Source organism: Triturus cristatus, chromosome 8 (genome assembly GCF_964204655.1).
Source record: "Triturus cristatus chromosome 8, aTriCri1.1, whole genome shotgun sequence".
NCBI lineage: Eukaryota > Metazoa > Chordata > Amphibia > Caudata > Salamandridae > Triturus > Triturus cristatus.
Window position 1 is genome coordinate 81303538 of NC_140591.1, and position 26104 is coordinate 81329641.

Below are 26104 nucleotides of genomic sequence, written 5' to 3' on the forward strand. Positions count from 1 at the left end.
GGACTCCGCACCCACCCCTCCTGTCTCAGGGCACTGCTGGGAGGACTCCACACCCACCCCTCCTGTCTCTGGGCACTGCTGGGAGGACTCTGCACACACCCCTCCTGGGTCTGGACACTGCTGGGGGGACTCTGCACACACCCCTCCTGGGTCTGGACACTGCTGGGAGGACTCTGCACCCACCCCTCCTGTCTCAGGGCACTGCTGGGAGGACTCTGCACACACCCTCCTGTCTCTGGGCACTGCTGGGAGGACTCTGCACACACACCTCCAATTTCTGGATATGTACGCTTGGAACATACACGGTGTGGGTGCGCTCCATGCATTCGAGGTGAGGGTACGGGTCGTACTTACACTGTTGGCATGGGGGGTACGCTCCATGCATACGCGGGTGGGGGTACGGGTCGTACTTACACTGGTGGGGGTGGGGGGTACGCTCCTTGCATACGCGGGTGGGGGTACGGCTCGTACTTACACTGGTGGGGGTGGGGGTATGGTCCGTACGTCCGCGGGTGAGGGTTCGAGTCGTACTTACACTGATGGGGTGGGGGGCACGCTCCATGCATACGCGGGTGGGGGTACGGGTCGTACTTACACTGTTGGCATGGGGGGTACGCTCCATGCATACGCGGGTGGGGGTACGGGTCGTACTTACACTGGTGGGGGTGGGGGTACGGTCCGTACGTCCGCGGGTGAGGGTTCGAGTCGTACTTACACTGTTGGGGTGGGGGGTACGCTCCTTGCATACGCGGGTGGGGGTACGGGTCGTACTTACACTGGTGGGGGTGGGGGTACGGTCCGTACGTCCGCGGGTGAGGGTTCGAGTCGTACTTACACTGTTGGGGTGGGGGGTACGCTCCTTGCATACGCGGGTGGGGGTACGGGTCGTACTTACACTGGTGGGGGTGGGGGTACGGTCCGTACGTCCGCGGGTGAGGGTTCGAGTCGTACTTACACTGTTGGGGTGGGGGGTACGCTCCTTGCATACGCGGGTGGGGGTACGGCTCGTACTTACACTGGTGGGGGTGGGGGTATGGTCCGTACGTCCGCGGGTGAGGGTTCGAGTCGTACTTACACTGATGGGGTGGGGGCACGCTCCATGCATACGCGGGTGGGGGTACGGGTCGTACTTACACTGTTGGCATGGGGGTTACGCTCCATGCATACGCAGGTGAGGGTACGGGTCGTACTTACACTGTTGGCATGGGGGGTACGCTCCATGCATACGCGGGTGGGGGTACGGGTCGTACTTCCACTGTTGGCATGGGGGGTACGGTCCGTACGTCCGCGGGTGAGGGTTCGAGTCGTACTTACACTGTTGGGGTGGGGGTACGCTCCATGCATACGCGGGTGGGGGTAGGGTCCGTACATATCCGTCCCCACGCTATGTGATGCTTGTGCGGGCCGTACCCAGGCCTTTGCCACGTGGGTACGATCCGTCCCGCCATTGTTGGGGTGACGTGTGTGTGGGCGTGGTACGACTCGTACCCACGCTCTTGAGGCGTGGGTACGGGACGTACCTGTCTGGTTGTGTTGCCGGTTTGCGTGGTGACGGACTTCCGTTGTGGCGGTCGCTGGCTTATCAGGACACACCCCCACCCCCTCGTGGTGACAAGGGCATGGGAGTCAGGTATGTCCAGGCCATGTGTGACTTATGTGGTTGTTTTGTGGTCTGCCCTGGTCGTGCCACCCCCACCCCACCCCACTTTCCCCCCTCCCTTAGTTATTCTGACCTTCTGCGGCGTCTGCGTCGGTGCCTGTAGAGCAGGTGGACTGCTATGAGGGCAGGGATGACTCGTAGGTTCGGGTCCATGTCTGTCCGTCGCGTACTGGTACTCCAATCGCGTCGTCCTGTCGCGTACGGGTCCTCCTTGGTGGCGTCGTCCTGTGTGTCCGTCACGTACTGGTCCTCCTTGTTCGCGTCGTCGTCTGTCCGTCGCGTACTGGTGGTCCTTGTTCGCGTCGTCCTGATTTCCCGGCAGTTTTTGGCTGCCGCAAAATATTCACCGTGCGGGGTGACGTCGGTGCGAATCGTGATTCCTGGGTCGTGAATGGCTGGCTGCGAGCGTCCCGACGTCAGGTCGGCACTTTCCCGGATCGCATTGGTAGGTGTTTTTTTGTTCGGTCGGACTTTTTTACGAATCGTACGGTCATGGTGTACCCGTGCGATTCGTAATTCCTTGTTTGTAGAAATTGACGACCGGGTACGCGTCGGACGGAGAATATGCTCCGTCCGACGGTTCGTACCCGGTTTTTACCGGATCGTGATCGGCACCCAAGTATTCTCACTCCAACATATATTTAATTAGAGTATGTGCTGGACACTGAACTGAATTAATTTACTATTCCCACTCCAGTCTATATTTAATTAAGATAAATGCTGGACACTGAACTTAATTAATTTACTATTCTCACTCCAACCTATATTACATTAGAGTAGATGCTGGACAGTTAACTTAATTTATTTACTATTCCCACTCCAATCTATATTTAATTAAGATAAGTGCTGGACACTGAACAAAATTAATTTACTATTCTCACTCCAAACTATATTAAATTACAGTAAGTGCTGGACAATGAACTTAATTAATTTACTATTCCTACTCCAGTCTATAATTCAATAAGATAAGTGCTGGACAGTGAACTTAATTAATTTAATATTCTGACTGAAATCTATATTTAATTATGGGATTTGTTAAAATCTAAAATATATTTAAATTTTCTAACTATTTTTATTTTTTAATTAAAAAATATATAAACATTTTAAATTAACTTCCCACCCTTATCCCCTATAACCCAACATTCCGCTCCTAAAATTATTTGTAACATTCTAAATTAAAGTTACAATTTCTAAATTTTTTTTTTTAAAAATTAACAAATATATAAACATTTTTAAAACACTTCCCACCCTTATCCCCTATTAACCAACATCCCACTCCTAAAATTATTAGTAAAATTCTTAATTTATTTTACATTTTCTAAATTTTTTTTTTTTAAATTAACAAATATATAAACATTTTTAAAAAACTTCCCACCCTTATCCCCTATAAACCAACATCCCGCTCCTAACAATTTTTCTAAAATTCTAAATTTAATTTACAATTTCTAAATAAATTTAAAAAAATGTTAAACAATATATAAACATTTTTAAAACACTTCCCACCCTTATCCCCTATAAACCAACATCCCGTTCCTAAAATTTTATTTAAAATTCTACATTTAATTTACAATTTCTAAATTACATTTTTTTTTAAATTAAACAATATATAAACATTTTTAAAACACTTCCCACCCTTATCCCCTATAAACCAACATCCCGCTCCTAAAATTATTTCTAAAATTCTAAATTTAATTTACAATTTCTAAATAAATTTTAAAAAAATTCAAATATATAAACATTTTTAATACACTTCCCACCCTTATCCCCTATAAACCAACATCCCGCTCCTAAAATTATTTTTATAATTCTAAATTTAATTTACAATTTCTAAAAATTTAGTTTAAAAATTTACAAATATATAAACATTTTTAAAACACTTCCCACCCTTATCCCCTATAAACCAACATCCCGCTCCTAAAATTATTTTTAAAATTCTAATTTTAATTTACAATTTCTAAATAATTTAAAAAAAAATTCAAACAATATATAAACATTTTTAATACACTTCCCACCCTTATCCCCTATAAACCAACATCCCGCTCCTAAATTTTTTTTTTAAATTCTAAATTTAATTTACAATTTCTAAATATTTATTTTTAAAAATTTACAAATATATAAACATTTTTAAAACACTTCCCACCCTTATCCCCTATAAACCAACATCCAGCTCCTAATTTTTTTTTTTAAATTCTAAATTTAATTTACAATTTCTAAATATTTATTTTTAAAAATTTACAAATATATAAACATTTTTAAAACACTTCCCACCCTTATCCCCTATAAACCAACATCCCGCTCCTAAAATAATTTTTAAAATTCTACATTTAATTTACTATTTCTAAATTTTTTTTTTTTTTAAATTAAACAATATATAAACATTTTTAATACACTTCCCACCCTTATCCCCTATAAACCAACATCCCGCTCCTAAAATTAAATATACATTTCACATTTTAAATAAAATTTACTAATTAAATTTTACAATATATTAAAAAAATAAATTAACTTTTTTAAAACACTCCCCACCCTTATCCCCTATAACTCAACATCCCGCCCCTAAAACAATATAAATATTTCTCATATTATATACATTTTAACTATTTATACAAACAACTTCAAAATATTTACTAAACACACAATGACGATATTTTCACATGTCGATATTATTACTAACGATATTACTTACATCGACATATAAGTAAAAAAAAAAAAACGATATTTTTCACATCGATATTAGCTATTTCGATATTTTGGACATTCGATATTTTTGACTCGATATTTATGTCCCTCGATATTAAAAAGTCGATATATAGACTGCTCACCATGTGATGTATGTGTTGCTCAACCCAACAATGGACTGGAGATGTGGGCAGGCTACATAGGGGTTTCAGTGCTGGCATCCTGCATGTGTGTGAGATGTGCAGGGACTGTGTTCCCCCTAACACCTGCATGTATTTACATCAGCTTTTCCCATGCGGATGTACCATGTGAGTTGTATTCTAGTCTCTGTTAGACATATCGTTGGATTTGTGATGAGTCTGTATCTTGCTGCTATATTGATAGATGTCGGTACATAATACTGTGTCACTGATCATTTCCCCCTCTTGTCTCCCATGCCTGCAGCTCAAGGTACACCAGCGTAAGGCTGTGTGGAGGGCCATTGCAGCCAAGGTGCGAGCTCTGGGGGTCTCAAACCGATGGCACACCCACTGCCACAAGAGGTGGGGCGACATCAGCTGGCTGGCAAAGAACGTGGCGGAGATGACCTTGGGGCTGCTTCCTCGCACTGGGCGTTTGGCACGGCGCAGCATGACACCACTAATGGGCCGCATCTTGGCAGTGACAGAGCCTGAGCTGGATGCACGTTTGAAAGAGCATCAGCAGCAAGCCAGGGGTGAGCATTCGGGAGTGTGAATTTGGCTGGGAGGGGCTGCATGTGTACAGAGCCTGTGCCAGCGCTGGCCTATGTGATGTTAGTAGTGTGATGCAGTGGCATGTAAGTGGCTGCTGGGCTGTGTGCCGGTGTTACGCATTTGCCCTACCTGTACTTACAAAGGTAATTTGAATGCTGTGCATTCCCATTGCATTCTGAGTCGTGCTCTTCAGGTTTCTTCTGCATTGGGGTAGTCTGGGGAATCCCATGGGAGGGAACGGCAGTGTGCCTGATCTGACTGTGCATTCATCAATGCGTCCATTGCATGAACCCAGATTTGAGAGACCTAGACATCTGACAACAATGTGCACCAGTCTTTGGGCCCCAAAGTACAACATGGTGGGTGGCATGGGCTCATGGCCATTGTGGAATGTCATGTTGTAGTCTGTGTCTGTGTTGGCCCCTCCTGTTCCATCCAGATCTGTCAGTGGCAACAAGTAATGTGCCCCCATCATGTCCCTAGGTGTGCTCAGAGCTAGTTGTGTGTCTGGTTGAACGGAGCCACTAGCAGGGTGTTGAGCTGTGAGGTCATCGCATGACTCACTTATGCCTGAATTTCCAGTTCCCACGCACTGTTTGAGCCAATATAGTGAGTTAGCACAATGTGATTGCACAGGGTGGTGTGCAACATGTAGATTTAGTCATCTTTTGTTATGCATTGCTTGCATATGTTTGTTCTGTTGCTGCCACTGACCTGACCCTACATCTCTCTCTCTCATGCAGCATCTCCTGTGGTCACGGAGGGACAGGAGACGGACACCACTGGGGGTGAAACAAGCACAACAGCTGGACAGGAGCCCAGTGACACAGATATCACCAGCGCCTCAGAGGGGGACAGGAGTCTGCTGGAGGAATCCCAGCCTGTGACGCAAAGTACCACATCATCTGATGCCAGCGGAGATGCATCCATGTTGGTGGGTGTGAGAAGATGGCCTGATATATGCTGTCCACTAGTTCTAGTGGTCACCTTGTATCAGTCCAAACAACCCCTTATGGTGATAGGTTAAAGACAACCTTTATTGAAAGCTATCCTAGTGGTAGCTATGGAGAGCAGCCTTCAGGCTAAGTCTTGAAGGAATGTAAAGCAGCTTGTTTTACCAGTCTATAATCTCTTGAATGATCAAATGAAAAGAAAACCAATAATATGTGTATTTAGGTTAACACACACCCCTCTAGTCTCTTTATGAGACTGGAGTTCGAAGTACTTAAGTTACAAGATAGCAATCATCAGTAATAGCACAAATACACGTTTGGGCAATAGGGGCGTACCAAACCATATACTAAAAAAGTGGTATAAGAACCACGACTGAACTAGACACAAGGCCTAGAGCCTGTAGAATCGCTGGGACCCCAAGAAACCACCCAAGATAGTGACACAGGGGACCCAAGGGGACTGTATGCAACCGCGGGTTCCCGTTATCTTGTATGGGCAATGTCGCGGTTGGAAATTTAAAGATTAGGGACACTAATCGAGTCAGGACCAAACCCTTTTGGACTTAAGAAGTTCTAAGGCTAGCACCCACGGGAGCACCGGAGTACTCAATTTACCTCACCCAGGGAAGCCGGGTGCATAGGTGTCTTTTGGTGTTGGGTTGCGTCGTCGATTTCAATGGAAGCCTGCAAAGAACTGCTGCTGCCGTGAAGAGGAGAAGTGTCCGAAGAGATCCAAGCCTGGATCTGGGATGGAAGGAACCTGAAAGCAGAGGGGACAGAGTCTGGGTCACTAGCCAGTGACCAAGGACAGGATGGACCAATGCCCACAGATGTTGGGTGCTTCAGGTGAGTTGATGGGTGTCTTGACTCTTCAGCCACGAGGTCCAGGAGGCGTCAACGAAGTCCACAAGCCGGATTCGAGCTGACCCACAAAGTTTGTCGAGTGCTGCAGTGTCGGCGACCAGAATGGACCCAACAAGCCTTGGCAACGGCAAGTCATTGTAACTCAGAGAAAGGACTGCGGTGCAGACCAGCAAGGTCTGAGGAACTCACCCAGTGAGGGTAAGTAAGGGCACGTCTGGAGCAACCAGGTAAGCCCAATTAGAAAAGGAGTTGCCTTCGTGGGGACCTGCTAGCCAATGGGCTAGTGATCGCGAAGGAGCCTCGAGCGGTCGCACTTGAAGCTGGCCCAAGGGTCACTCATGGAGTGGAGGCCAACAATCTTCGGTGCAGGAGGTGCTCAAGGCTGGGGCTACTCGGAGCCCAAAGCACAACTTCGAGGAGGACCAGGAAGATAGTGTTGCTGCAAAAGCTCACGGTGTCCAGGGGTCACGGTTCCACGTCATCCACGATAGCCACGGGCCTCAGCTTTGCTGTGGACTCAGGGTAGCCTCGTGGAAGTCTGGAAATCCCCCTCTGGTGATGCAAAGACTTCAGCGTCCGGCGGGAGCTTCAGCGATGCAGACCGGTCAGTTGCTTCTTTGGTGCCTGCCAAGCAGGGGAGTCACTCCTTGACCCCAAGGGAGATTTCTTCAGTCTTCTAGTTAAAATAGAACGTCGAAGGTCCAGGATATATGTTGCAGAGTTTCGTCCAGGGTAATCTAAAGTCCTAGGGACTGGATTCCTATACTTATAGTAAGTTTAGGGGATGGACTAACTCTAAGGCCCCACCTATGGGTGGGCTTGGAAAGAGGGGTGGTTACACCCATTTCCTTTGTCAAGTTTCGCACCAGAGCAGGGGCAGGTAGCCCCTGCAACCAGTTTGAACTGGACTATGCACAAGGACACCAATTGTGCCCCTAGTGCAGGACTTCAAAGCACCAGGGAGTGTTCCCACCCAGCCCCAATACACACCTCCCTGCGACAGGAAACCTATTGTCCAGACCTCCTCTGCCGGAGTTTCGGTCAGCAGCAGGAGGCAGAGGCATCCATTTTGTGACCCCAGGGCTCAGGAAATTCCTACCAGGTTTAGCCAGTGTGAACATGTCTCTCCCTCTAGAAGGGTGGAATGCTACCCCCGCCGCCAGAATTGGCGGGGGGGGGGGGTAGTATTCCAATGCGTTTGACACCAAACACGACATGTTTTGATGCAGCCATCCCAAAGTTAGCATTTACCGCGAGATTATAATGCACTTAAGAGTATATGGTATGGCTGTATCACAGAACAGCCATAAGGAAGTATTTCCGAAAGCTAAAGAGGGACTCAGCTCATGCTTGGGCACCCTCTCACATAAAACCAAGCACTCTGCCTTCAGGATTGTCAAGGCCTGCCATAGGAGTGGCTTCTAGGTTTATATGTGTCTGTATATATATGTGAATATAGGTAGCCTATACCACGATAAGAGGTGCAAGCACACCCTTACCCAGGCTGCGGTAGCAGACCTGTGGTGCCATTTTGGAGTGCTTCCCAGGGGTGTCATAAAACATGCTTCAGCCCCTGGTAGGCCTCTGAGGTACCTATGCCCTAGGTACATAGTATACCATATACTAGGGGCTTATAAAGCACTCCAGAATCCAATTAGATATGTACCTAATGTACATGCAAACCATTTTAGAGAGTAAGCAGCTAGGCTGTGGTCCTGATTAGCAGGGCCACAGGCAGAGTAAGGTAGAAAAACAGTGAAACACCAGCAAAAAGTGGGGGTACCCATGTGAAGCAGATCCTACTGTCCTACATCGCCCCCCCCCCCCCAAATGCAGGGACATTAAACTAACCTTGACCAGTTGAGTCTTCATGTTCTAAGTGAAAATACCATCTGCATTGGCATGGTTACTCCCAGGTCTATGTTCCACTGTAAAGTCCATCCCCTGTAGGGAAATGGACCACCTAAGCAGTTTGGGGTTTTCACCCTTCATTTGTTTTAGCCATAAGAGGGGCTTATGGTCTGTCTGAACAAGGAAGTGAGTACCAAACAAGTATGGCCTCAACTTCTTCAGAGCCCAAACCACAGCAAAGGCCTCCCTCTCAATGGCTGACCAACGTTTCTCTCTAGGGGTCAGCCTTCTGCTTATGAAAGCTACTGGCTGATCCTGACCTTCTTCATTCAATTGTGACAGTACAGCCCATACCCCCAATTCAGATGCATCTGTTTGAACAATGAACTTCTTGGAGTAGTCAGGACACTGCAGAATGGGAGCAGTGCAAATGGCCTACTTCAGGTCATCAAATGCCTTTTGACAGCTACCTGTCCACTGAACCTTTTTGGGCATCTTTTTAGAGGTTAAGTCATTCAAGGGTGTCACTATTGATCCATACCCTTTGACAAATCTCCTATAGTACCCAGTCAGGCCTAAGAAGGCTCTCACCTGAGTCTGGGTAGTTGGAGCAACCCAGTCCCTTATGGTCTGGAATTTGCTCTGCAATGGTTGAACCTGGCCTCCACCTACAAGGTGGCCCAGGTACACAACCTGACTCTGCCCTATCTGGCACTTAGTAGCCTTGATAGTTAGGCCTGCTTTTTGCAGGGCCTCCACAACATTCCTTAGGTGGACCAGGTGATCCTCCCAGGTGGAGCTAAAGACAGCAATATCATCTAGATATGCTGCACTAAAGGCTTCCAGACCTGTGAGAACTGTATTCACTAACCTTTGGAAAGTGGCAGGGGCATTTTTCAGACCAAAGGGCATTACCACAAATTGATAGTGCCCACTAGGGGTTGAAAATGCTGTCTTTGGCTTTGCATCATCAGCTAGGCTGATCTGCCAGTAGCCAGCTGTCAAGTCAAATGTGCTAAGGTACTTGGCTGAGGCCAAAGTATCTATAAGCTCATCTGCCCTTGGTATTGGATGGGCATCAGTCCTAGTGACTGCATTGAGACCCCTGTAGTCCACACAAAACCTCATCTCTCTTTTTCCACCACTGGTGTGAGGTTTTGGCACAAGGACCACTGGACTAGCCCAAGGGCTATCTGAGGGGTCAATAACACCTAAATCCAACATTTTCTGGACTTCTGTCCTGATACAGTCCCTGACATGGTCAGGTTGCCTATAAATCTTATTTTTAATAGGCAGACTGTCTCCAGTGTCCAATTCATGAGTGCACCAGGTAGTCTGACTTGGAGTCCGTGAGAACATGTGTCTGAACTGATTGAGCACCTGTCTGCAATCAGTTTGTTGCTGGGCAGTGAGGCTGCCTGCCAAGGCTACACTATCAACTGACCCATCATCAGGGTTCTGTGAGAGGAGGTCAGGGAGTGGGTCATTCTCTTCCTCCTGTCCCTCATCAGTAGCCATGAGCAAGCCCATGTCAGCCCTGTTCACATATGGCTTTAGCCTGTTGACATGGAGAACCCTGTGGGGACTCCTGGGAGTTCCTAGGTCTACCAAATAAGCAACCTCTCCCTTCTGTTCAACAATAGTGTGGGGTCCACTCCATTTGTCCTGGAGAGCTGCTGGGGCCACAGGCTCCAACACCCACACTTTCTGTCCTGGCTGGTAAAGTCAGTACAGCCTTTTGGTCATGCCAGGCTTTTTGCAGTTCCTGGCTAGCCTCAAGGTTTTTGTTTGCCTTTTTCATGTACTCAGCCATCCTGGAGCAGAGACCAAGTACATAGTCCACTATGTCTTACTTTGGGGGCTTGAGAGTTAACTCCCATCCTTCCTTCACCAAACACAATGGACCCCTGACAGGGTGACCAAACAAAAGTTCAAATGGGCTGTAGCCAACCCCCTTTTGAGGCACCTCCCTGTATGCAAATAAAAGGCAGGGCAAGAGCAGGTCCCATTTTCGCCTAAGCTTCTCTGGGAGTCCTTTAATCATGCCCTTTAAGGTTTTGTTGAATCTCTCAACTAAACCATTGCATTGTGGGTGATAGGGTGTGGTGAATTTGTAGTTCACTCCACACTCCTTCCACATAGCAGTCAAGTAACTAGACATGAAGTTTGCACCCTGTCAGATACTACCTCCTTAGGAAAGCCTACTCTTGAGAACACACTCAAGAGAGCCCTTGCCACTACAGGTGCTGTAGTGGTCCTTAGGGGAATTGCTTCTGGATACCTGGTGGCATGATCCACTACCACCAGTATAAATCTGTGCCCAGATGCTGTTTGCGGATCCATGGGACCAACAATGTCAATCCCTACCCTTTCAAAGGGCACCCCCACCACAGGTAGTGGTATCAGGGGGGCCTTTGTAGTGCCACCTGCTTTGCCACTGGCTTGGCAGGTTACACAGGAGCGACAAAACTCCTTTGTGTCTTCAGACATGTGGGGCCAGTGAAAGTGAGGAACAATTCTGTCCCAAGTCTTGTTCTGGCCTAAGTGTCCTGCTAGGGGAATATCATGGGCTAGTGTCACTGGGAAACCCCTAAACCTCGGAGGTATAACCAACCTCCTGGATGCACCAGGTTTGGGGTCTCTACTCTCTGAATATAGGAGTCCATCATCCCAATAAACTTTATGGGTGCCACTAGCATTCCCAGCAGCCTCATCAGCAGCTTGCTGTCTGAGGGTTTCAAGAGAGGGGCAGGTTTTCTGCTCCTGGCTCAGATCAGACCTGGAAGGGCCCCCTGTCCCCAAGAACTCAACCTGATCAGGTTCAAGCTCCTCTGGGACAGTTCCTTCTTCAGGCTCAAGATCATCTCCTTGAGGAGACTGATCAGTATCCTGAGACAGGTGGGGAGGCTCTGCCTTAACCCTACTGCTCCTCTTCTTGTTAAGCACCTGGTCCATTATTCCAGAATCCAGGGCCTGTCCAGTTTTAGACATTTTAGCCTGTGACCTGGTCACAGCAAAGACATGTGCAGGGATCCCTAACATTTCTGCATGTGTCCTGAGCTCCACTTCAGCCCAAGCTGAAGCCTCTAGATCATTGCCAAGCAAGCACTGTACTGGTAGGTCTGCACTTACCACAACCTTCCTAAGGCCAGTTACCCCTCCCCAGGAGAAGTTAACAACTGCCAGAGAATGGTCTGTTCTGACATTGCTAGCATTGGTCACTTGGTACATTTCACCAAGTATAATCTGCCCAGGATCCACAAGATCTTTTGTCTTCATGGTGACACTTGCTCCTGTCTCCCTGAATGCCCAAGCTTCTACTCCATTAATTAAAGGCTGCTGTCTGTATTTGCCCACGTTACTGGGACCCACAAAGGGGGACATATCCATGCCCCCATCGCTGACAAGCACAGCCTGAGTTGGTACTCTGACTGGGCCAGAGTCTATCTCAGAAGCCAGGGTCAACCCTACTACACCCTTATTCTGTGTATTCCCACCACCAATTGTAACTGTACTAAGGGGAGCAGGTGCCTTAGGGGCATTGGTGGAGGCTGGAGTATTTTATTTGGTTATCTGTTTACAGATTTTGCACCAAGGTTTCTTTTGGCCTTTACCCTTTCCTGACTGTGAATCCCCACCTGAAGAAGATTTTTGGGGCCCTTGAGAAGACTTCTGGTCTTTACCCTTGTCCCCACCCTGGTCAGAGTTTTGGGAATCTTGCTTCTTTGGGTCACCACCTTGGTTCTGTATCTTCTCCCTCACCCTGGTTCTGACCCATTTGTCTACCTTCTTTCCCAATTCTTGGGGAGAGGTCACATCCGAGTCTACCAGGTACTGGTGCAACAGCTGATTTTGACAGTTATTAAGAAGCTGCTCCCTCATTATCAGATTGTACAATCCTTTGATGTCACACACTTTACTGCCCAATAACCAACCTTCCAGAGCCTTAGCAGCACAGTCAACAAAGTCAACCCAGTCCTGTTTTTGTGCCTTTTGGGTGTCTCTGAACTTCAACCTGTATTGTTCAGTGGTTAGGCCAAACCCATCTATCAGTGCACTTTTCAAGACTTTGTAGTCATCAGCATCCTCTTCTCTTACAGTGAGGAGCTTGTCTCTACCTTTGTCTGCAAAGGAGAGCCATAAGATTGCTGCCCACTGACCTTGAGGGACCTTCTGTACTTTACAGGCCCTCTTCAAGGCAGTTATCCATTTGTGGATGTCATCCCCACTCTGGTAGGGAGGGACAATCTTACTTAGATTTCTATGGTCATAAGACCTCTCCCTATCTCTAGGGAAATTGCTGCCACCAAGGGACTCTAGTCCCTCCTTTTTACTAGTTCTGTAGAGCTCCAGGGCTTCCCTATCTAAGTCCATCTGCTGCTTTCTGAGGTTGAACTTGTCTTGCTCATACTTCAGCAGTCTCTCTCTCCTCTCCTGGGAGGTTTCCCTCCCTCTGTGAGAAGAGACAGAGGTCCCTATAGAGGAGTTAGACTGGATAGATCCCCTTGACAGAGATCTATCCATACTAGCCCTGTTGTCAGGCCTACCTGGAGGAATAAAAGAAGTGGCATTATTGTCATCCTCCTCATCCTCATCCTGGAGGTCTATGTTCACCAGAGTCTGATCATTGTCACCAGTCTCGTCAGCATTAGAGTTATTTTCTTTTAAACATATTTTATTGGTTTTCTTAATATTACAACTTCCGCAGTCATTATTATACATCATAACATATCAATACCGACTGATTCAACAAAGAAGCACAGAAATATTAAGCAGTGAGACAAATAGCTGTGAGTTACCAGTGACCTAGTCCAGCAAGTGTAACATTTATGTTTTCGGTTTGTTGCAGTGTCCGTAGCACCGCCATTGCTCCTGCCCATTTCATGTGTGGTATTTTTTTTATTAATTTCGTTATTAGGTTTTCTCCAACCCGGCAGCTCACCTCCAAACCAACAAATCTACATTCACCACCGTGGAAAGTCCATTATCTTCAACATTATCTTCCGGTGCCTCGTTTTATATGCATTATCAAATCCAACTGTAGGAAATTCCCCCCCCGCTTCCCATCCCCTCCCCCCATCCCAACATCCCCCCTTCGTGCCCTCCCCCCCCTCTGCCGGGTCAAAGTAACTCGACATCCATATATCGAAGTACTCATGTGGGGCCACCTTCTGTCTCCCTCCCCTGTCCTGGGGTCCCCCCCTCTACGAAGGACATCTCAGCTGCACTGGATATGGTGACTTGGGAGGCCGGTCCCGCTATCTCCTGCATCATTGCTCCCCATGCCAGTAACACCTCAGGCAGTTTGGCATCCCTCCTGGTGCTCCGTATGTGCCCCTCCTCGGCTAGGGCCCACTCCCGTAAATCTGACCTCCATTTTGCCAATAGCGGTCCTTGCTGTGTTAACCAGTGAATTGCTATACGCCTCTTAGCTATAACTAGCCCCAGGATCAGGAACCGCCTGCTTATCTTGCGTTTCGGGTCCCGCGGAATCAAGCCTAGTAGACACGCGCGGGGATCCAATGCAATAGTCCATCCGGTTATCAGGGTCAGATCACCAAGAACCGCCCCCCAATACGTCTGGATCGATGGGCACGTCTAAACCATATGCAGAAAATCTGCCGGATCATAGCAAAATCTGGGGCATTGGGGGTCTCTGGAGCCATCAATGGCGTGCAACCTTCTAGGGGAGAGGTACGTCATATGTATTATGTTGTACTGGATTTGCTTAAAGCGATTGCTCACTGACACCTTCCGCACACTCTCGTGTAACTTTTCCCAGTCTCGCGACATAACCTACTGTGGACACACCTGCTGGTATTTTTCTTCTATATTTAGGGGTCCGTTCTTTTTATCGTCCCTTAACGCCCTATAGAGGTGAGTAACACATTTTCGCCCTTTATATAAACCACCGCAATGGAGCGCACACCGCTAGCTCCTCCGCCGGGTTGCCCCATGGGAAGCTGGTACATGAAGTTTTTGAGTGGTTCACCCCAGTGGGTGCAAGTAATTACTTGTAAGACGAATAATCTCTGGACCCGATACATGTCCCGGGTTTCAAAATATCGCCCGAGACATGACTCGGGTTTCGGGATAACTTCCCTCCTCAGTAGAGAAAATAGTTAGGGGTGGAAGAGAGGGCCACCAAACAACCGTCAAGGGCCTCAGTGCCCGCACAGGCACGCAGGTGCGTCGTCCAGGAGCTCGTCAGCTCAAAGCTCAAGGGAGCCATTTATATAAACCACCGCAATGGAGCGCACACCGCTAGCTCCTCCTCCGGGTTGCCCCATGGGAAGCTGGTACATGAAGTTTTTGAGTGGTTCACCCCAGTGGGTGCAAGTAATTACTTGTTGGACGAATAATCTCTAGAGCCGATACATGTTCCGGGTTTCAAAATATCGCCCGAGACATGGCTCGGGTTTCGGGATAACTTCCCTCCTCAGTAGAGAAAATAGTTAGGGGTGGAAGAGAGGGCCGCCAAACAACCGTCAAGGGCCTCAGTGCCCGCACAGGCACGCAGGTGCGTCGTCCAGGAGCTCGTCAGCTCAAAGCTCAAGGGAGCCATTTATATAAACCACCGCAATGGAGCGCACACTGCTAGCTCCTCCTCCGGGTTGCCCCATCGAAAGCTGGTACATGAAGTTTTTGAGTGGTTCACCCCAGTGGGTGCAAGTAATTACTTGTTAGACGAATAATCTCTAGACCCGATACATGTCCCGGGTTTCAAAATATCGCCCGAGACATGGCTCGGGTTTCGGGATAACTTCCCTCCTCAGTAGAGAAAATAGTTAGGGGTGGAAGAGAGGGCCGCCAAACAACCGTCAAGGGCCTCAGTGCCCGCACAGGCACGCAGGTGCGTCGTCCAGGAGCTCGTCAGCTCAAAGCTCAAGGGAGCCATTTATATAAACCATCGCAATGGAGCGCACACCGCTAGCTCCTCCTCCGGGTTGCCCCATGGGAAGCTGGTACATGAAGTTTTTGAGTGGTTCACCCCAGTGGGTGCAAGTAATTACTTGTTAGACGAATAATCTCTAGACCCGATACATGTCCCGTGTTTCAAAATATCGCCCGAGACATGGCTCGGGTTTCGGGATAACTTCCCTCCTCAGTAGAGAAAATAGTTAGGGGTGGAAGAGAGGGCCGCCAAACAACCGTCAAGGGCCTCAGTGCCCGCACAGGCACGCAGGTGCGTCGTCCAGGAGCTCGTCAGCTCAAAGCTCAAGGGAGCCATTTATATAAACCACCGCAATGGAGCGCACACCGCTAGCTCCTTCTCCGGGTTGCCCCATGGGAAGCTGGTACATGAAGTTTTTGAGTGGTTCACCCCAGTGGGTGCAAGTAATTACTTGTTAGACGAATAATCTCTAGACCCGATACAAGTCCCGCGTTTCAAAATATCGCCCGAGACATGGCTCGGGTTTCGGGATAACTTCCCTCCTCAGTAGAGAAAATAGTTAGGGGTGGAAGAGAGGGCCGCCAAACAACCGTCAAGGGCCTCAGTGCCCGCACAGGCACGCAGGTGCGTCGTCCAGAAGCTCGTCAGCTCAAAGCTCAAGGGAGCCATTTATATAAACCACCGCAATGGAGCGCACACCGCTAGCTCCTCCTCCGGGTTGCCCCATGGGAAGCTGGTACATGAAGTTTTTGAGTGGTTCACCCCAGTGGGTGCAAGTAATTACTTGTTAGACAAATAATCTCTAGACCCGATACATGTCCCGGGTTTCAAAATGTCGCCCGAGACATGGCTCGGGTTTCGGGATAACTTCCCTCCTCAGTAGAGAAAATAGTTAGGGGTGGAAGAGAGGGCCGGCAAACAACCGTCAAGGGCCTCAGTGCCCGCACAGGCATGCAGGTGCGTCGTCCAGGAGCTCGTCAGCTCAAAGCTCAAGGGAGCCATTTATATAAACCACCGCAATGGAGCGCACACCGCTAGCTCCTCCTCCGGGTTGCCCCATGGGAAGCTGGTACATGAAGTTTTTGAGTGGTTCACCCCAGTGGGTGCAAGTAATTACTTGTTAGACGAATAATCTCTAGACCCGATACATGTCCCGGGTTTCAAAATATCGCCCGAGACATGGCTCGGGTTTCGGGATAACTTCCCTCCTCAGTAGAGAAAATAGTTAGGGGTGGAAGAGAGGGCCGCCAAACAACCGTCAAGGGCCTCATTGCCCGCACAGGCACGCAGGTGCTTCGTCCAGGAGCTCGTCAGCTCAAAGCTCAAGGGAGCCATTTATATAAACCATCGCAATGGAGCGCACACCGCTAGCTCCTCCTCCGGGTTGCCCCATGGGAAGCTGGTACATGAAGTTTTTGAGTGGTTCACCCCAGTGGGTGCAAGTAATTACTTGTTAGACGAATAATCTCTAGACCCGATACATGTCCCGGGTTTCAAAATATCGCCCGAGACATGGCTCGGGTTTCGGGATAACTTCCCTCCTCAGTAGAGAAAATAGTTAGGGGTGGAAGAGAGGGCCGCCAAACAACCGTCAAGGGCCTCAGTGCCCGCACAGGCACGCAGGTGCGTCGTCCAGGAGCTCGTCAGCTCAAAGCTCAAGGGAGCCATTTATATAAACCACCGCAATGGAGCGCACACCGCTAGCTCCTCCTCCGGGTTGCCCCATGGGAAGCTGGTACATGAAGTTTTTGAGTGGTTCACCCCAGTGGGTGCAAGTAATTACTTGTTAGACGAATAATCTCTAGACCCGATCCAAGTCCCGGGTTTCAAAATATCGCCCGAGACATGGCTCGGGTTTCGGGATAACTTCCCTCCTCAGTAGAGAAAATAGTTAGGGGTGGAAGAGAGGGCCGCCAAACAACCGTCAAGGGCCTCAGTGCCCGCACAGGCACGCAGGTGCGTCGTCCAGGAGCTCGTCAGCTCGTCAGCTCAAGGGAGCCATTTATATAAACCACCGCAATGGAGCGCACACCGCTAGCTCCTCCTCCGGGTTGCCCCATGGGAAGCTGTTACATGAAGTTTTTGAGTGGTTCACCCCAGTGGGTGCAAGTAATTACTTGTTAGACGAATAATCTCTAGACCCGATACATGTCCCGGGTTTCAAAATATCGCCCGAGACATGGCTCGGGTTTCGGATAACTTCCCTCCTCAGTAGAGAAAATAGTTAGGGGTGGAAGAGAGGGCCGCCAAACAACCGTCAAGGGCCTCATTGCCCGCACAGGCACGCAGGTGCTTCGTCCAGGAGCTCGTCAGCTCAAAGCTCAAGGGAGCCATTTATATAAACCACCGCAATGGAGCGCACACCGCTAGCTCCTCCTCAGGGTTGCCCCATGGGAAGCTGGTACATGAAGTTTTTGAGTGGTTCACCCCAGTGGGTGCAAGTAATTACTTGTTAGACGAATAATCTCTAGACCCGATACATGTCCCGGGTTTCAAAATATCGCCCGAGACATGGCTCGGGTTTCGGATAACTTCCCTCCTCAGTAGAGAAAATAGTTAGGGGTGGAAGAGAGGGCCGCCAAACAACCGTCAAGGGCCTCAGAGCCCGCACAGGCACGCAGGTGCGTCGTCCAGGAGCTCGTCAGCTCAAAGCTCAAGGGATCCATTTATATAAACCACCGCAATGGAGCGCACACCGCTAGCTCCTCCTCCGGGTTGCCCCATGGGAAGCTGGTACATGAAGTTTTTGAGTGGTTCACCCCAGTGGGTGCAAGTAATTACTTGTTAGACGAATAATCTTAGACCCGATACATGTCCCGGGTTTCAAAATATCGCCCGAGACATGGCTCGGGTTTCGGGATAACTTCCCTCCTCAGTAGAGAAAATAGTTAGGGGTGGAAGAGAGGGCCGCCAAACAACCGTCAAGGGCCTCAGTGCCCGCACAGGCACGCAGGTGCGTCGTCCAGGAGCTCGTCAGCTCAAAGCTCAAGGGAGCCATTTATATAAACCACCGCAATGGAGCGCACACCGCTAGCTCCTCCTCCGGGTTGCCCCATGGGAAGCTGGTACATGAAGTTTTTGAGTGGTTCACCCCAGTGGGTGCAAGTAATTACTTGTTAGACGAATAATCTCTAGACCCGATACATGTCCCGGGTTTCAAAATATCGCCCGAGACATGGCTCGGGTTTCGGGATAACTTCCCTCCTCAGTAGAGAAAATAGTTAGGGGTGGAAGAGAGGGCCGCCAAACAACCATCAAGGGCCTCAGTGCCCGCACAGGCACGCAGGTGCGTCATCCAGGAGCTCGTCAGCTCAAAGCTCAAGGGAGCCATTTATATAAACCACCGCCATGGCAATCATAGTGACCAGGGTTTGGGTGTGCCCCGGGGCCTCCGGAAATGTAGGCCATAATTGTCGTGCCGTTGCCGCTATTTTTGCATATTGCAGAAACTGCCCTGCCCCCAACTCAAAGGCAGTCACTGCCTCCTGAAAAGTGATAAATTTACCGTCTGGGTAGAGGTCTGACAACATCAGGCAGCCCCCCGTCTGCCATGCCTCTGTCGACATTACCTGGTCAATCTGAGCAAAGGGCGGCAGCTGCCAGAGGTCCGCCTCCGGGGCAAAAGGTCTGTCCTGAATGATTTTACGAACCACTCGATTCCAAATTGCAGCCCCAAGCCGCACCAGAGGCGGACCGGGTGCCGTAAGCCCCCCGGCCCGCCACAACAATGCCCCGAGCTGTCGGTCCCCGTACGTACCTGCCAGCAGGGACCTCTCCCAAGAGGGATCCGCGTCCAACCAGGCTATGGCATGTTGCAATTGCGATGCAAAGTAGTAAAGTTCCAAGTCTGGGATCTCCAAACCCCTTCACACCAACTACATTTCAGGACTTCTAAACTAACCGTGCATCGCTTCCCATTCCATAATAGTTGGACCAGCAGTGAATCGAGTTACCGGAATACCCGGTGCGGAATTTCAAAGAAGGAGCCTTGCATGGTATAGAGACATCGGGGCAGGACTACCATCTTTATGAGTGCAATCTTACCCATCAGGGAGAGGTTAAGAGAGTTCCAAAAGGTAATACTACCCTGCAACCCACGGATTATCCTCCCCATATTGCTCCGATAAAACCCTGCCTCGGACCTATCGACCCATATCCCTAGGTATCGGACCGTGTCCTCGTCAGCATTAGAGTTAAGGTCAGGGGAGTTTCCACCCCTAGACCCATCCTCAGGTGCTGCCCCACCCACACTGTCTACATCATCAGGCCCAAGAGGTCCTGTGATATCATCCAGTTTCACTATCTTAATGAGATGCTGGGTGGATGGACTTTTGCCTGTTTTCAGCTTCCTAATGGAACATATGGCCCTTAGCTGAGCAAAGAATAGATCCTCATATTTATAGGGAAGGAGCTCACTGGTTCCTGGTAGGGACCCCCTGGTTCCTGGCTGGTTAGACATTACTAATGTGGTGTGGTGTATTGCACTACCTACACTAGTGTGGCCTACTAAACTCTCTTGAGTTGTAGAAAGGGTGGGCTACCCCTTAAAACACAACACTACATTTAGTAGAACTTACTGTAGCTAAACTTGATATTATATGTACCTCAGGTACCTTTAGTGATTTTCAGTTGATCAATTCAATTTAGATTATCTGGTAAAACAATAGCAAGCTGGAATCTCACACGCTGCACACCAATGTGAGAAGGTGGCCTGATATATGCTGTCCACTAGTTCTAGTGGGCACCTTGTATCAGTCCAAACAACCCCTTATGGTGATAGGTTAAAGACAACCTTTATTGAAAGCTATCCTAGTGGTAGCTATGGAGAGCAGCCTTCAGGCTAAGTCTTGAAGGAATGTAAAGCAGCTTGTTTTACCAGTCTATAATCTCTTGAAAGATCAAATGAAAGGACAACCACACCAGGTATATATTTAAAATATATGTATTTAGGTTAACACACCCCCCTCTAGTCTCTTTATGAGACTGGAGTTCGAAGTACTTAAGTTACAAGATAGCAATCATCTGTAATAGCACAAATACAGGTTTGGGCCCTAGGGGCGTACCAAACCATATACCAAACAAGCATTGGCATAGCCAATAGGTCTCGCTTTTGGGACCTTATAAGTATTTAGTTATGCAGCACAATATACTTGGTGCAACAACATCAACTGTTGCATGGCTAAACACTTATAAGGTCGCAAAGGCGGGACCCATTGGCTATGCCAATGCTTGTTTTTTTGTTACACTCGTTCGTCTCTAGTCTGATGGTTTCCTTTCTGCGGGTGTGAGCCACCGGGAGTCATATAGGAGGGGTATCAGTCGTGATAACTTGAACAACGCAGCACTGTCTGAAGCCTCCGCAGACCTAGTCATACATTTGCAACTTATGCAGATGTCCCCCTCCTTACACTCTATCCAGAATCCCCATGCACACGCCCAGTAAATGTGTGATTGTCACAGACTGCCTGTTAGATGCACATAGTCCACAACACTGCTATCGTGAAACGTCATCAAGGAAAATCTATAGTGTAGCCTTAAGTTAAATCTCCTTTTTTTCTTAAATAGAACACAATTTACATGGTAAGACTTATTTTTCTCAGACCTACTTTCAATAGGTGTGAGATTTGTTCCTGCCCCACTTGTGATTGGAGTGAACTCAATACTGCGCGGGAGAGTGGGAAAGACATAGCACATATAGGTGAATACCAGCAAAAGTGCCGCTGGGAACCGGCACTTCTCGTGCACTCAGTGTCACTACTGGCAGAATTTCAAACATGTAGTTAATACTGTGCAGCCGCAGAGTATATCTCTGTACCGAAACCTCTGCAGATTCTGACTTTGTGGCTAGGGATCCTGAGAGCACATTTTGCAATTTTCCCAGATTTGTGTGTGGAAAAGGTTTAAAGGAACGGACCCTGTGAATTTTGCCAAGTTTCTGATGAAAAATGCAACAACACATATGAGACACACGCAGAGCAAAAGAAAGTTCACGTCATCACACAAACAGAAGCACAAGAATGCACACAGACACAGAAACTGGCACACACAAAAACAAGGAAGCAAGCAGGGGGTAGTGGAACGTATAAATAAGCACACACAAGGACAGACACACAGGAATGGACACAAGAACACGTAGACACAAACGGGGAACGAACACAGGAAAATAAACTCACATTCATAAACAGGGACACATCCACACACAATCAGGAACAAAGTCATATTTTAATGCAGATTGCAACTGCTCAAAAGTGCATCATGGGTTGGTATATTTCTGTGCCCTCAGTGCATGTATTTGAGACACTGTAGGCATGCAAAAGCAGCTCCTTGAGGACCGATACCTTTTGTATATATTACATCACTGAGTGAACACGTCTGAAGTAACATTAAGTGGTGTCTATTACAATTCATATCAAATAATCACATTCCACTTCTCAGGATTAGTCAGGTAAAAAAAAAAATCATTATTCTGTTCTTCACTGCTACTCTCACTCACATTTTCTTTGCATTGATAAGAGACGGTGGAAAATACCAAACATCAACTTCCACATCTCTATCAATGGAATTGCCCAGTTGTGATGCCCAACTTTGGAATGTAGGTATTTACTAGTTCACTTAATTTGCTGTTTTTTGACTCTGTGATTTAAAAGCCCTGCAGCTGCAGGCAGGCAAAGGAGATCTGTTTGTTCAAAGCACATCAGTATTTTATAAGCCATGTCCAGCTTTATTTTCGTAGCTTTCACCATTTGTTTTTTCGCATGCTATTTTAATTGCAGTCATTGTTTAACTCCCACCACTCAACACATGCAATATATTTAAAATTAATATGTCCTCACTAGCATTTATTTTACTTGCCAAAGAATGTTGAAATGCTATTATGTTGAAGAATACTCTCAATGTGGTGCGGCGGAATTCACCACTTCACATCGCCGTCCAATTCCCTTTATACTCCAGACAGTGGCTAAACATGCCCTGCACAACATCACCCCAAGGTCCAGGGCCGCTTTATCTAGATAACCAGCAGATACTGCACAATATATTGCCTTTCCCAAAAAACAATTCATAACACTTTTACTGAGATTATTATATTGCACATCTCCTCACGAACTTAAAACCTGCCCAAAAAAATGTTTATCACATAGGCAAAACCGAATGCATTTACCAATACGGGTTGCCATTGCCAGCAAAGCATATTTCGATTCCAAGAGTGTTGCATCGCTTATTTCTTACCTGTCCCTCAAGTCAACCTGCGAAGTCACTTCTCGTGTGGTTCTAGTCTCGCTCTGCGAGCCTCTGGCCCGACTTGTTAATACAGAGACACGCTTCACTCCTCTGTATCGAGGGGTGAAGGTGCTACCTCCTCTCTGCGAAAGCCACAGTAACATCCCAGCACAGCAGCAACACTGCATGGGGGCCGCCATGACAGTCAGTGAAGCCGGTGTCAACGCCATGAAAACTGAAGAAAGACTAACTGCTGTTTTTGAAGCACGGTCTAGTTGTTTTGTCTTCTTTTGTACCTTGTCTCTGATTGGCTGAGAGCACTTGGCTACTGTGCAAGCAGTGTTCAACTTCCCCGATTGAGTGACTGACACAGCATGCTTTGCTTCTGTAAATGAAGACCTGATGGCTTCCGTTTTAAAGAAAGCCAGAATCACAAATAATGAAGCATAAAACGAACGAGGAGCCATTTGAAGTAAAGGAAAGGAGGGAAAAATTAGTGCAAGGGAAAGGGGGTAAAATACACACATTGTCGTAGCAAGCGTGTCATAGGTATTTTATTTATTTATGCATTTTTATATAACGCGAACTTTACCCAGAGGTGTGCGAGCGATTTACAATAGAGCGAAGTAAGTTAAATAAGGGCGCGATGAAGCACAAGTTTTCAAAGTGCTGCTGGCGGCCGGCTGTGCGCGTGCACGATCGCGTGAACTCAAGCGTTAGGCCAGCCATCAGCACTTTGAAAATCCCACTTACAAAATGTCTCTTCGAGCCAGCGCATGCGCTGGGCTCAGCGAGACCTAAAAAGTGGTATAAGAACCACGACTGAACTAGACACAAGGCCTAGAGCCTGTAGAATCGCTGGGACCCCAAGGAACCACCCAAGGTAGTGACACAGGGGACCCACGGGGACTGCATGTAGTGTGTAAACACAACCACGGGTTCCCGTTATCTTCTATGGGCAATGTCGCGGTTGGAAATTTAAAGATATGGGACACTTCTAATCGAGTCAGGACCAAACCCTTTTGGACTTAGAAGTTCTAGGGCTAGCACCCACGGGAGCACCAGAGTACTTGAGTTACCTAACCCAGGGAAGCCGGGTGCATAGGTGTCTTTTGGTGTCAGGTCGCGTCGTCGATTTCAATGGAAGCTTGCAAAGAACTGCTGCTGCCGTGAAGAAAGTGTCCGAAGAGATCCAAGCCTGGATCTGGGATGGAAGGAACCTGAAAGCAGAGGGGACAGAGTCTGGGTCACTAGCCAGTGACCAAGGGCAGGATGGACCAATGCCCACAGATGTCGGGTGCTTCAGGTGAGTTGATGGGTGTCTTGACTCTTCAGCCACGAGGTCCAGGAGGCGTCGATGAAGTCCACGAGCCGGATTCGAGCTGTCCCACAAAGTCTGTCGAGAGCTGCGGTGTCGGCGACCAGAATGGACCCAACAAGCGTTGGCAACGGCAAGTCACTGGAATTCAGAGAAAGGACTGCGGTGCAGACCAGCAAGGTCTGAGGGACTCACTCAGCAAGGGTAAGTCAGGGCATGTCTGGAGCAACCAGGTAAGCCCAATTAGAAAAGGAGTAGCCTTCGCGGGGACCGGCTAGCCAACGGACTAGTGATCGCGAAGGAGCCTCGAGCAGTCGCACTTGAAGCTGGCCCGCGGGTCACTCGTGGAGTGGAGGCCAGCAATCTTTGGTGCAGGAGGTACTCAAGGCTGGGGCTACTCAGAGTCCAAAGCACAACTTCGAGGAGGACCAGGAAGATAGTGTTGCTGCAAAAGTTCACGGTGTCCAGGGGTCACGGTTCCACGTCACCCTCGATAGCCATGGGCCTCAGCTTTGCTGTGGACTCAGGGTAGCCTTGTGGAAGTCTAGAAATCCACCTCTGGTGATGCAAAGACTTCGGCGTCCGGCAGGAGATTCAGCGATGCAGACCGGTCAGTTGCTTCTTTGGTGCCTGCCAAGGGAGATTTCTGCAGTCTTCTAGTTAAAGTAGAACGTCGAAGGTCCAGGATATATGTTGCAGAGTTTCGTCCAGGGTAATCTAAAGTCCTAGGGACTGGATTCCTATACTTATAGTAAGTTTAGGGTATGGACTAACTCTAAGGCCCCACCTATGGGTGGGCTTGGAAAGAGGGGTGGTTACACCCATTTCCTTTGTCCAGTTTTGCGCCAGAGCAGGGGCAGGTAGCCCCTGCAACCGGTTTGAACTGGACTATGCACAGGGACACCAACTGTGCCCCCAGTGCAGGACTTCAAAGCACCAGAGAGTGCTCCCGCCCAGCCCCAATACACATCTGCCTGTCTGGGGAGGTGCGACAGGAAACCTATTGTCCAGGCCTCCCCTGCCGGAGTTTCGGTCAGCAGCAGGAGGCCAGACCCGTGTCTGTGGCAGAGGCATCCATTTTGTGATGCCAGGGCTCAGGAAAGTCCTACCGGGTTTAGCCAGTGTGAACATGTCTCTCCCTCTAGAAGGGTGGAATGCTACCCCCGCCGCCAGAATTGGCGGGGAGTGGGTAGTATTCCAAAGCGTTTGACACCAAACACGACATGTTTTGATGCAGCCATCCCAAAGTTAGCATTTACCGCAAGGTTATAATGCACTTAAGAAGTATCACAGAACAGCCATAAGGAAGTATTTCCGAAAGCTGCAGAGGGGCTTAGCTCATGCTTGGGCACCCTCTCACATAAAACCAAGCACTCTGCCTTCAGGATTGTCAAGGCCTGCCATAGGAGTGGTTTATAGGATTATATGTGTCTGTATGTATATGTGGATATAGGTAGCCTATACCACGATAAGGGGTGCAAGCACACCCTTACCCAGGCTGCAGTAGCAGACCTATGGTGCCATTTTGGAGTGCTTCCCAGGGGTGGCATAATACATGCTTCAGCCCCTGGGAGGCCTCTGAGGTACCTATGGCCTAGGTACATAGTATACCATATACTAGGAGCTTATAAGGCACTCCAGAATCCAATTAGATATGTACCTAATGTACATGCAAACCATTTTAGAGAGGAAGCAGCTAGGCTGTGGTCCTGATTAGCAGGGCCACAGCCAGACTAAGGTCGAAAAACTGTGAAACACCAGCAAAAAGTGGGGGTACCCATGTGAGGCAGATCCTACTCTCCTACAGCGGGCACAGGGAACGGGAACTCTGCATCATCTTCCACCAAACAGCGGCCAGTGCCCACCCTCCCAGCCACTTCATCTGGTGCTGCCTGTGTCCGCCTAAGTAAGAGGGGAAGAGTGTCCTTAACC

At 48.5% G+C, this 26104-nt stretch overlaps 1 protein-coding gene across 1 annotated transcript in view; it reads right to left on the bottom strand.

Moving 5' to 3' along the window:
- CFAP91 (cilia and flagella associated protein 91) overlaps positions 1–23079 on the bottom strand; it is a 587002-nt gene extending 563923 nt beyond the window's left edge. Inside the window, exon 1 of the mRNA XM_085621057.1 lies at positions 22864–23079. The gene's annotated coding sequence lies outside the window, so the exon portion shown is untranslated. The remainder of the gene's footprint in view (positions 1–22863) is intronic.
- Positions 23080–26104: the final 3025 nt, after the last annotated feature.